General features: G+C 42.5%; 1 protein-coding gene across 1 annotated transcript in view; it reads right to left on the reverse strand.

Moving 5' to 3' along the window:
- Positions 1-10,567, reverse strand: part of LOC121574816 (contactin-3-like) — a 52,384-nt gene extending 41,817 nt beyond the window's left edge. Inside the window, exon 1 of the mRNA XM_041887411.2 lies at positions 10,167-10,567. The gene's annotated coding sequence lies outside the window, so the exon portion shown is untranslated. The remainder of the gene's footprint in view (positions 1-10,166) is intronic.
- Between the last annotated feature and the right edge of the window lie 2,810 nt (positions 10,568-13,377).

Raw genomic sequence — 13,377 nt, forward strand, 5'->3', positions numbered from 1 at the left:
AAACAAGGACATTTCTAAGTGACCCCAAACTTTTGAACGGTAGTGTACATTTTCCTTTCAAAACACTTTCGATCTCCTTTGACTGGCAGAAAAAGGTTTTATGCTCCCATTTTTGCAGAGGTGGGATATTGCTTGTCATTTTACCTTATAATCCATGCTCTGATGAAGGTCTTGCATCCGAAACCTTAGCCTAATTAATTTAAATGTGTGCATTGGTCCTGAGTGTGCGGATATTTATTCCATTACCTTATAATCCATTGAAATTATATAGTATATTACATTATTTCACTCCTATGTTTTATTTATTTATTGCTTAGACCTGTGTGATATGTCCCTAAAGCATAGGGTTACTTACTAAGGTTTTCAATATTCCCTTTCAAAAGCTTTCAAACCTGGTTTCACAGACATAAGCTAGAGGGACGTTTTTCCATTGAGCGTATGCCATGCTCGCAAAGTCTGAACTGAATTCACAATGCATCACGCATAATATTGTCTGACAAGTAATCTAATCTTTAGCCAACTCTCTTGCTATCTCTCTCAGAATGACCTTCTTGATCCAAACCAGTCAGGTTTCAGGACTGGTCATTCAACTGAGACTGCTCTTCTCTGTGTCACGGAGGCTCTCCGCACTGCTAAAGCTAACTCTCTCTCCTCTGCTCTTGTCCTTCTAGACCTGTCTGCTGCCTTTGATACTGTGAACCATCAGATCCTCCTCTCCACCCTCTCCGAGCTGGGCATCTCCGGCGCGGCTCACTCCTGGATTGCGTCCTACCTGACCGGTCGCTCCTACCAAGTGGCGTGGCGAGAAGCTGTCTCCGCACCACGTGCTCTCACCACTGGTGTCCCCCAGGGCTCAGTTCTAGGCCCTCTCCTTTTCTCCCTATACACCAAGTCACTTGGCTCTGTCATATCCTCACATGGCCTCTCCTATCATTGCTACGCTGACGATACACAACTAATCTTCTCCTTTCCCCCTTCTGATAACCAGGTGGCGAATCGCATCTCTGCATGTCTGGCAGACATATCAGTATGGATGACGGATCACCACCTCAAGCTGAACCCTGGCAAGACGGAGCTGCTCTTCCTCCCGGGGAAGGACTGCCCGTTCCATGATCTCGCCATCACGGTTGACAACTCCGTTGTGTCCTCCTCCCAGAGTGCGAAGAGCCTTGGCGTGACCCTGGACAACACCCTGTCGTTCTCCGCTAACATCAAGGCGGTGACCCGATCCTGCAGGTTCATGCTCTACAACATTCGGAGAGTACGACCCTGCCTTACACAGGAAGCGGCACAGGTCCTAATCCAGGCACTTGTCATCTCCCGTCTGGATTACTGCAATTCGCTGTTGGCTGGGCTCCCTGCCTGTGCCATTAAACCCCCTACAACTCATCCAGAATGCCGCAGCCCATCTGGTGTTCAACCTTCCCAAGTTCTCTCACGTCACCCCCTCCTCCGCACACTCCACTGGCTTCCAGTTGAAGCTCGCATCCGTTACAAGACCATGGTGCTTGCCTATGGAGCAGTGAGGGGAACGGCACCTCCGTACCTTCAGGCTCTGATCAGTCCCTACACCCAAACGAGGGCATTGCGTTCATCCACCTCTGGCCTGCTGGCTCCCTTCCTCTGCGGAAGCATAGTTCCCGCTCAGCCCAGTCAAAACTGTTCGCTGCTCTGGCACCCCAATGGTGGAACAATCTCCCTCACGACGCCAGGACAGCGGAGTCACTCACCACCTTCCGGAGACATTTGAAACCCCACCTCTTTAAGGAATACCTGGGATAGGATAAAGTAATCCTTCTACCCCCCAAAAAAAAATTATATATATATATATATATATATATATATATATATATATATATATAAATATATATATATAAAAAAATAAAAAAATAACCAATTGTAAAGTGGTTATCCCACTAGCTATAGGGTGAATGCACCAATTTGTAAGTCGCTCTGGATAAGAGCGTCTGCTAAATGACGTAAATGTGCCCTTGAGCAAGGCACTTAACCCTAATTGCTCCTGTAAGTCGCTCTGGATAAGAGCGTCTGCTAAATGACTAAAAATCTAAATCTAATGGGCCTTCTGATCTGGAAGTGGTGCCTATTGTTCTACAATTCCAATTCTAGCATTATTCCAATGGTAAAAGCTTTCTTTCCTAAAGCTTTCACCTACATCCCTGTTACCACTGGTAACTGATATGCCTCTCAGGATTAAGCATTCTAACCTTTCTCCATATACTGAGAATGTGACACTTTTGTGGATTAACCCAGTAGGCTACTATTATCTTTTGCATTCTTAATATAGCAGTAGCATCGCATATAAAACTATGGTTTCATCGTCTTAAGATGTTTTACAAACCAAGACATTGCAATAGCTACAATTACAGAATTGTGTGTGCAGTTTAAAGGGAGCAATATAGGCCTAGCTGTTATTGTACATCCATTGTTATGAGTCACATTTTGCAAGAAGCACCAGCCTCCTGCAGCCACCTATACTGTCGCCCAGAACACACTCTTCAGGGGGGTGATCTCATTTGGTTCCAGATTACATAATATTCCGGCCAGTGCTGGTTTGGCACCATGGTTCTGGTGCCAGTAATTGTTCCTCATCTGCTGTAATTGCGGGGCACAGTGTGTCTCAGAATGGATTTCCTGGTGTCTTTCAAGTTTTAGGGGGCATTATGCCACTGTAAATCGTGTCACATTGGATTACACGCTTTGAGATCGTACTGGGTAGAGATGTGTGCCACATTCCTCAGTTTGTCTGCCATCTCAGTCATCCCATCCTATCCTTCCCAGTCTAATGCAGGGACCCAAAGAGGACAGACTGTATTTATAATGCATTTATAATGCATTCCTCTAGTATTTTCAAGATGAGTGCTTTATTTTGACAAACTCAGTGGAGACCAGAGCATGTGAGCAGAGTTGAGCAGTTGGAACACATGCTCATGGCTCGTGGAGCGGTGCTTGTGCTCCATGTCTTTTCCTACTGCTCCGCTAAAAACCGCTCCATGCTCACAGGAAAAAAAAACTGTTAGCTCCATTCATAAAAATCACAATTTAACCAACACTCATCTATTTTTGTCACTACCTGAATCTACCAATTGTTTTTTAAGGACATTTGAATAAACATGAAAAGGTGAATGTAAGAAGATAACATAATTTCAAATAGGCTACATTTTATATTACACAGCATATAAACACTCAAAATAGGTCAGGAGCCAGACAGGGAGCCTAAGAAGGAACGAAAATAAATTATTTAGGCTATATTATTTCTATTATTTCAAGGCTATAGCCTACAAAGGAATACATTGTGAAGCATTAGTGAGTGCAACACAGTAGGCTGGTAGGGACATAAAACGCTCAGCATTTAAACAACATTTAATTGTATTCAATCATTATAGTCTAGAAATGGTGCATATAGGTGCATACAGGTTGTGATTTACTTAGAATTAAATACAAATTAAACGAAAAATGACTTATTAGTGCCTTTGAATTCATCAGCACTGGAGAATATACTCTCCACATTCGCAGAGCCACTGGGGATACTAAACACCCTTTTGGCCACTCTTGCCAGGATGAGCAGAGATGCAGAGTTTTTAGGCAAAATAACCAAATCAAAATGGAAAGCTCCTTGAACGTGGGAATATGCCAGGCCTATTGGGCCAAAATCAATGATGGCCTATTGTATAGATAATAGAACAAAAATGAACGAAACGTTTAACAGATCTGACATTTAGTTTATAAATACTTTGATACAAATACACACTTACAGTTGAAGTCAGAAGTTTACATACACCTTAGCCAAATACATTTAAACTCAGTTTTTCACAATTCCTGACATTTAATCCTTGTAAAAATTCCCTGTTTTAGGTCAGTTAGGATCACCACTTTATTTTAAGAATGTGAAATGTCAGAATAATAGAATGATTTATTTAAGCTTTTATTTATTTCATCACATTCCCAGTGGGTCAGAAGTTTACATACACTCAATTAGTATTTGGTAGCATTGCCTTTAAATTGTTTAACTTGGGTCAAACGTTTCAGGTAGCCTTCCACAAGCTTCCCACTAAGTTGGGTGAATTTTGGCCCATTCCTCCTGACAGAGCTGGTGTCACTGAGTCAGGTTTGTAGGCCTCCTTGCTCGCACACGCTTTTTCAGTTCTGCCCACACATTTTCTATAGGATTGAGGTCAGGGCTTTGTGATGGCCACTCCAATACCTTGACTTTGTTGTCCTTAAGCCATTTTGGCACAACTTTGGAAGTATGCTTTGGGTCATTGTCCATTTGGAAGACCCATTTGCGACCAAGCTTTAACTTCCTGACTGATGGCTTGAGCCGTTGCTTCAATATATCCACATAATTTTCCTTCCTCATGATGCCATCTATTTTGTGAAGTGCACCAGTCCCTCCTGCAGCAAAGCACCCCCACAGCATGATGCTGCCATCCCTGTGCTTCATGGTTGGGATGGTGTTCTTCGGCTTGCAAGTAACCTCCTTTTTCCTCCAAACATAACGATGGTCATTATGGCCAAACAGTTCTATTTTTGTTTCATCATATCAGAGGACATTTCTCCAAAAAGTACGATCTTTGTCCCCATGTGCAGTTGCAAATCGTAGTCTGTCTTTTTTTATGGCGGTTTTGGAGCAGTGGCTTCTTCCTTGCTGAGTGGCCTTTCAGGTTATGTCGATATAGGACTCGTTTTACTGTGGATATAGATACTTTTGTACCTGTTTCCTCCAGCATCTTCACAAGGTCCTTTGCTGTTGTTCTGGAATTGATTTGCACTTTTCGCACCAAAGTAAGTTAATCTCTAGGAGACAGAACGCGTCTCCTTCCTGAGCGGTATGACGGCTGCGTGGTCCCATGGTGTTTATACTTGCGTACTATTGTTTGTACAGATGAACATGGTACCTTCAGGCGTTTGGAAATTGCTCCCAAGGATCAAGCAGACCTGTGGAGGTCTAAAAAAAGAATCTGAGGTCTTGGCTGATTTCTTTTGATTTTCCCATGATGTCAAGCAAAGAGGCACTGAGTTTGAAGTTAGGCCTTGAAATACATCCACAGGTACGCCTCCAATTGACTCAAATGATGTCAATTAGCCTATCAGAAGCTTCTAAAGCAATGACATCATTTTCTGGAATTTTCCAAGCTGTTTAAAGGCACCGTCAACATAGTGTATGTAAACTTCTGACCCACTGGAATTGTGATACAGTGAATTATAAGTGAAATAATCTGTCTGTAAACAATTGTTGGAAAAAATACTTGTGTCATGCACAAAGTAGATGTCCTAACCGACTTGCCAAAACTATAGTTTGTTAACAAGAAATTTGTGGAGTGGTTGAAAAACAAGTTTTAATGATTCCAACCTAAGTGTATGTAAACTTCCGACTTCAACTGTAGTTATCTACCAACCTCATTCCTTTCTTTTAGCATGTGCACGTAGTAAGTACACCATCATACTTTTGGGATAAGTGTCTTTTCAGATTCCACAATTACTCTTTAGTTGTGGGCACTACATCACCGCACTCCCTCTCTTGCACTTGGTCCTCATCTTTGTAAGTCACCTTGATTTAGCACCTGTGTGTTTTATCAGTTTCTTAATGAAAACATTTAGTGAACTCCATGACAGTAGCTAAAGCAAGGGGCTATTAGCAGCACACAAGTAGACTACAAATGCATGCTGGGGCGGGCATGCTCTGAACTCGTGAAGTGATCGCTACTGGAGCACTACTGGAGCGAAATTGGAGCGGGCAAGAAGGCCGACGCTCCAGCCTTTTGGAATCTCGCTCCACGCTCCAGTCAAATTGGGCACGCTCCGCTCCAGCTCTGATCCGCTCACATACTCTGGTGGAGACATTGCTTGACATGTTGGATCCCCTGCTTGTGAGAGAAGTCAAGCTTGGCAGTCAACATGTCAAGCAAAATATCTCCACTGAGTTCATCAAAAATGAAGAGCTCATACTGCAAATACACTGAGTGTACAAAACATTAAAGACACCTGCTCTTTCCATGACAGGTAAATCAGGTGAAAGTTATGATCCCTTATTGATGCCACTTGTTAAATCCACTTCAATCAGTGTAGATGAAAGGGAGGAGACAGGTTAAGAAGCATTTTTAAGCTTTGAGACAATTGAGAAATGGATTGTGTATGGGTGCCATTCAGAGTGTGAATGGTCAAGACAACAAATGTAAGTGCCTTTGAACGGAGTATGGTAGTAGGTGCCAGGCACACCAGTTTGTGTCAAGAACTGCAACGCTGCTGGGCTTTTCATGCTTAACAGTTAACAGTTTCCTGTGTCTATAAAGAATGGTCCACCACCAAAAGGACATCCAGCCAACTTGGCACAACTGTGGGAAGCATTGGAGTCAACATGAGTCAGCATGGGGGGGGTCACAACTCAATTAGGAAGGTGTCCTTAATGTTTTGTACACTCAGTGTAGGTATGCATTATAATTACTGTCTGTCTTCTATTTGGCCATGTACTGTAGTGGTAAGGGTGGCTGGATATCATTATACACTGGCGGAGGTGAAGTGAAATTATGAATACAAGATTGCTCTGCCAAATGTAATGAGGCATCACAGTTTCACCTTCACAATAGCTAAGCCTAATGAAAGTCATTGTCTAAACGTATCCCAGAGTAAATGAGATGACTTCTTGGTTAGAGGGGCTGTTGTTTGGCGCATAAATGATAGGCGAGGTGGTTAAAGGCATTCGTTTTCCCTGAGGGGACGCATAATTGCAAAGAATCCAATAAGGGCGGGAGTAAAGGAGAGAGGTTCCATCACAACATGAGAGAGACGGTGAGCTGTTTTCTGATGCAACAAGACCTATGGCAAACAAAGCTGGACCAGCAAGTACTGTAGTGTACATCTCAAAAGGAGACACTGTTACACAGTTAGATTAGAAAATCAGATGTATGACAAGACAGCCTCATCTAAAACCTCATTCATATTGAAGATTGTCTCTTTTTAAGACAGGATACATATAATTGTGGTGTAATCACTATTATTGCACTCCGCTGGAAAATCTCTACGGTCAGCATCAACCAGAGACATGATTTCAGTTCAAAGTTCCACCATGAGCTGTGATTTACCCAAGAAAGATTATGAGATCATCGTCATCTGAGTGTGCCTCACTGTTTAGTTTATCCAGTGATCCGGCTGCTGAGTAGACTTAATTTCACATGGGCCAATGAGTATGAATAAATGTTGCATTGCACATGGTTAGTATATCAAAGTTGGGTAATAAAGACTTATCAAATGGAACAAGGCCATTGAAAGAAGTCTTTGAGATTGTTTTGCAATGATGGTCTAAACGCTCTGAGCTGAGTAACTGAATGGTGTTTGTCCAAGACCAATTCAGTGTATTGACTTATTTTGTAACCTCTTATTTTACTGCCTCCCTTCCTCTCCTTACAGCTTTGTACCATTTCCATCCAATGAAATAATGGTTTTACATAATCAAATGAATACCTCTCCTGAGATATCTCTGTCTGCTGTTTCAAGTGCGGCTGCCATGGAAGCACATCACATAATGCAGAACACTGAGACGCTCCATAAAGATGACTGATTGGCATGTCGTTACGTACATGTGTGCATAAGATAACATGTGATTAGAAACTGACAAACTGGCTGTGACTAAGACCAAAAATGCACAGATCGCATCAATGAGTAATATAGACCGAGCTCAAAGACGAGGCGAATGTTATTACGTTTCTCACTTCTGTCAGTCAAAGAAACATTATAGTGATGTTGAGTCACAATTGTTCTATGTAGCTACAGTATAGTATAACAGATAAATTGTTAACTGAAAACGAGAAAGTAACGCCAAACCTCAAAATTGAAAATGATTTGTAAAGATTACGATTTTTATCAACAATCTTGCATTTGAAGACATAATCAATATGTCACAAATGTAATCCATTAAACTACATTTTATGTAACAAGATATTTTCAGGAGAAGAAAGTTTGTTTAACCCCCCAATAACAGCTGTGCACAAAGGGTGAGGTGATTGATAATTATCTGGTCACCCAAAGAAGGAAGGTTCTTATAACTGTGAAAAACATAATAATTCATGGAAGGCCACACTGTTCAAAAGACAACAAACAGTATAATCCAGTCATTCCCTCAGATGTTAACCAAGGGGCCAATGCATCGGTGAACCCAACAGCTGTTGCAAACCATGGGGCCAGGCAGACAAGTAAATGCACTTAAAGAGGCAGTCTGGGATTTTAAGCACTTACAAATTTGTAACATATTGTACGAATTGACGGATGATGTAGTTCACAATTGTGCACAAATTTCGGGGACCTGTTTTGGCTCATGAGCACTACTTTCAAAACTACTGGCTGAAATGATACAAAACCTCAGAGTGAGACAGGGAGCAGTGATCCATTCAACAACCCCATCATCGTGGAGGCATATCGCCAGACCCCCATCCAAATAGCCATAGATACATCACTGGGTTGGAGGGAGGTGTGGCATGAAGAGAGGTAGAGGGAACATTCTCTCTAGACTAGACCTAGATCTCTGGATATCTGCAACCGTTTAGTCCCCTGTAGCTCAGTTGGTAGAGCATGGCGCTTGCAATGCCAGGGTTGTGGGTTCGTTTCCCACAGTGGGCCAGTATGAAAATGTATGCACTCACTAACTGTAAGTCGCTCTGGATAAGAGCGTCTGCTAAATGACTAAAATGTCTGCTAAATGACTAAATTTACAGCACTATATTCAAACCTCATAGATTTTTCCAAACAGAAATGCACTTACTGTACCAAGATTGCCACTCTGATGTTCTTCAGAAGGGATTTCAAAACCAATTGAGCTCAAATAAAAAGGGACACAACCCTTTCCTCTGTAGTAATAGATGTCAGGGGTATATTGCAGTGTTCAGGAATAATTCAGAACCATAGGTGCTTATGATGTTTTCACCTCTCATTTGGCTGTGCTTGTTAGCCACAAAATGAGATGAGCAAAGCATGTGAGAGAAATCTATAAATAAACATGAATAGAGAAGAGAACGATCAAAATCCTTCATGAATAGCTCATACTTTGAAGATGTTTATTGGCTGAGCATGTGCAATTCTGCTGCAGCTGGTGTTCTGTCTTTTTTTAAGGGGTCCATAATATGGTCAAACCAGAAGAGATAGAGTTTTGAGACATTAATATATGTATTTAGCTAGAGGAAATAGAACAAACGTGAGACGGTTTTGGTCACAAAGGTCCCCCAGAGGGCAGCCTGTAGGCAATCATTCCACACAGTCAGAGGTGTCAAAGTACTTATCAGGAAAAATACAATAAAAATACAATGCCAGCAACATAATTAAAAAAAATACAATAAAAAATACAATGCCAGCAACATAATTAAAAGCATAACAACATAATTAAAAGCATAACAACATAATTAAAAGCATAATTTAATTATGTGTTGGATGACTAATCACGGTTTAAAATTGAAAAGCTGGTGTGCAAAAGAGCCACAAGGTGTATCTGACTGAATTGTATGTGGAGAAAGGGACTCTGTTGCAACCAACAGCATTATAGCCTATCTGCAGTCAAGAGCTATGAAGACTCCAGTACCTTCCCTGACCGCATGGCACAAAGCAAAGCAGCCCCTGAGCCTGAGCAGCAAGATAAATCTCAGTAGCCTGGAGCAGCCTACTATATCAGCATTATGCATGAGATGATCATGCACAACCATTATATATCCCGTAATGTCTGCTGGTGCCCCCTCACACACTTCAATATATATATATAGCGTTTTCTACAATTCAGAAGATAGGAAGTTGAATAAATGCTTGAATCAGGGTGTTGTTTCTATGTTTCACTCTTGCCACTGACCATAAGTGAAAATGGGAAGCATGACAAACCAACCATAACAATGTGCTTATAGGCTATAGGCACCGTGTGATTTACGTTGCGGTTACCATAACATTGTTAACTATGAAATAATTCGGATATTTCACACTGCCTTTTCAATTACTGATAATGAAAAATAAACTTCCCAGCATGTCGAAAAATACTAGTAGGCTATAGCCTATGAGGGATTGTGGAATTGATAGACACTCATACTCACATGCAATGTATACACTATTATGAGAGACATTTAAAATAGCTTTTTGACCTATGTAGAAGCTTATCAAGTCAACTAATAAATACTTACCGAGTTGTTAAACAGAATGTTTTTTCCTCTTCATGAAATTGTATGATCAGAGAAATGAGCCGGACATAAGCGGTGGTATTTTTCTAAAAAATATACATTTTCATAACAGCTTTGGCGCTCTCATTCAGGATCCCAACGAGAGGTTGTGCATAAACGCTGGTCCGCAGAATCCCAGTCCGAGCACACTACACTTCTCGTAAAAAGTCCCGCAAGTCCCACGCAATTAGCTAGTCACAGAGCTCCAGCTCCAGCTCCGACGTCGCCTTCTCACTCACAGGTGCTTTCAACAACTAAGACACTCCAGAAATGGTGCCAGTCTGGAGGAATACTGTGACAGAGTGATCTCTGAGCTGAGATGTATTTACATTCTGCGCATCCCCGGGCTTCAGCCTTTGTGCAGAGGCAGTGAAGCGCTCACTGGTGACACGTGAAAACACGCGGGCAAATGAAATGCACCACCGGTCAGGCTCTCAATACACACCCTGCATACTCTAATTTCCACATTCAAAGCCAAATAGATCCATTTTTTATATATATATATATAACATGGCACACGGTAATGTATATGCGTTGCCCATTTGGAATTAGTCACAGCCATCCAAATGGAGGGAGTTTCAGCTGTAGTTTTATTTCACGACTGTCAGGGTAATTTGTGTAATACCTCATGGTGATTGCATAGTGAATGTTATGAAAGTCATATCGTCCTGAGATGATTATTAAATTAAGACCAGGATTCAAAGTCAATAGCCCAATTCAAATGTATTCCACAGTAGGGCTAGTGCATTTAGCTATATCTACTACATCTATTTAGCTCTAGGCCTATATGCAATATCCTACAAAAAAATGTATCATGTGTTGAAAGCTCAATGGTTCAGAAAGCTGTAGGCTTCTAACGTAGCCTGTGTGCAACCAATAAACAGGACATCCGAACTGAGCCAGTGTGAAGACAGCCTAGATTTGAGTTTGGCCTACAGTTGAGGCTAGAGTCAGTGGACAAGCTACCTCAGTTTTGCGAGGCTCTTCAAGGCAGCAAACTTCTACACATTATGCCATGGGGCAGAGAGAAAAATGTGCAGTTTTGTATCTAATCTCATGCTATTCTACACATTTTGCCAATGGGCAGACAGACAATTTTGCAGTTGTAAAGCAAATGTCCAGTAATTCTAAACATTTTACATTTACATCATTTAGCAGACACTCTTATCCAGAGCGACTTACAGTTAGTGCATACATTATTCTTTTTAATTTTCATACCCCATGGGAATCAAACCCACAACCCTGGCGTTGCAAACACCATGCTCTACCAACTGAGCTACCTCCCTGCCGGCCATTCCCTCCCTTACCCTGGGCCAATTGTGCGCCGCCCCATTGGTCTCCCGGTTGCAGCCGGCTACAGCAGAGCCTGGATTTGAACCAGGATCTCTAGTGGCACAGCTAGCACTGCGATGCAGTGCCTTAGACCACTGCGCCACTCGGGAGACATTTTGCCATGGCTTATGAAGTGCTCATATGCTATATATTTTTTCATGTCTGATATGGAAACAGCTAGTCTAGTCTGTGGGGCTATAACTCGTTATACAATGTAGCAAAATAGTAGGCCTTCATTATGCTTAACATGGTTGATGTGTCAGAGGGTACCTTTTCTCACGGCCAAGGGAGGAGGTGATGGGTAGGCACAGGATTTCCAAAAGGTGCCACCGGATTTATTGAATAAAAGTGCTGAGTGGGCCTAATCAGGTGTAGACTAACAGTGAAATGCTTACTTATGGGTCTTTTTCCAACAATGCAGAGTTAAAGATAAAGAAAAAAAAGAACAAATGAAATAGTGACACAAGGAATAAATACACAGTGAATAACGAATAACAATAATGAGTAAAAATAACATGGCTAAATAATGTGAGTACCAGTACCGAGTCGATGTGCAGGGGTACGAGGTAACAGAGGTACAGGTAGGGGTAAAGTGACTAGGCAACAGGATAGGTAAGACAGTAGCAGCAGCGTGTGGAAGTGTGTTTGTGTGTGTGGAAGTGTGTATGTGTGTGTGTTTGTGTGTGTGTTTGTGTGTTGTGTGTGTGTGTGTGTGTGTGTGTGTGTGTGTGTGTGTGAATGTGTGAGTGTGTGTGAGTGTGGCCTCAGTATGTATGTGTGCACATGTTATGTGTGTGTGGGCGTATGTAGTGCGTGTGTGTATGTGTATGTGTATGTGTATGTTGTGGTGTCAGTGTAAGTATGTGTGAGTGTGTGGGTAGAGTCCAAAGTATGTGCATAGAGTCAGTGCAAGAGAGTTAGTGCAAAAATGTGTCAATGCAGGTAGTCCGGGTAGCCATTTGATTAGCTATTTAGCAGTCTTATGGCTTGGGGATAGATGCTGTTCAGGGTCCTGTTGGTTCCAGACTTGCAGTGGTCCACTTGCATTGCGTTCATCCACCTCTGGCCTGCTGGCCCCCCTACCTCTGCGGAAGCACAGTTCCCGCTCAACCCAGTCAAAACTGTTCGCTGCTCTGGCACCCCAATGGTGGAACAAGCTCCCTCATGACGCCAGGACAGCGGAGTCACTCACCACCTTCCGGAAACACTTGAAACCCCACCTCTTTAAGGAATACCTGGGATAGGATAAAGTAATCCTTCTACCCACCCCTTACCCCACCCCAACCCCCCAAAAAATAAAAAATAAAAAAATAAAATAAAAAAACATATTGTAAAGTGGTTATCCCACTGGCTATAAGGTGAATGCACCAATTTGTAAGTCGCTCTGGATAAGAGCGTCTGCTAAATGTAAATGCAGTAGCAGAGAAAACAGTCTATGGGTTGGGTGGTTGGAGTCTTGGAAAAATGTTTGAGCCTTCCTCTGACACCGCCTTGTATAGAGGTCCTGGATGGCAGGGAGGTCAGCCACAGTGATGTACTGGGCCGTACTCACCACCCTCTGTAGCGCCTTGCGGTAGGGTGCTTTGCAGTTGCCGTATCAAGTAGTGACGCAGCCAGTCAAGAGGCTCTCAATGGTGCAGCTGTAGAACATTTCGAGGATCTGAGTGCCCATGCCAAATCTTTTCAGTCTCCTGAGGGGGAAGAGGCGCTGTCGTGCCCTATTCACAACTGTGTGGGTGTGTGTGGACCATGTTAATTCCTTAGTTATGTTGACATCGAGGAACTTGAAGCTCTCGACCCGCTTCACTACTGCCCCATCGATGTGGATGGAGCGAGCTCGCCC

The sequence above is a fragment of the Coregonus clupeaformis genome, chromosome 10 (genome assembly GCF_020615455.1).
Source record: "Coregonus clupeaformis isolate EN_2021a chromosome 10, ASM2061545v1, whole genome shotgun sequence".
Lineage (NCBI taxonomy): Eukaryota > Metazoa > Chordata > Actinopteri > Salmoniformes > Salmonidae > Coregonus > Coregonus clupeaformis.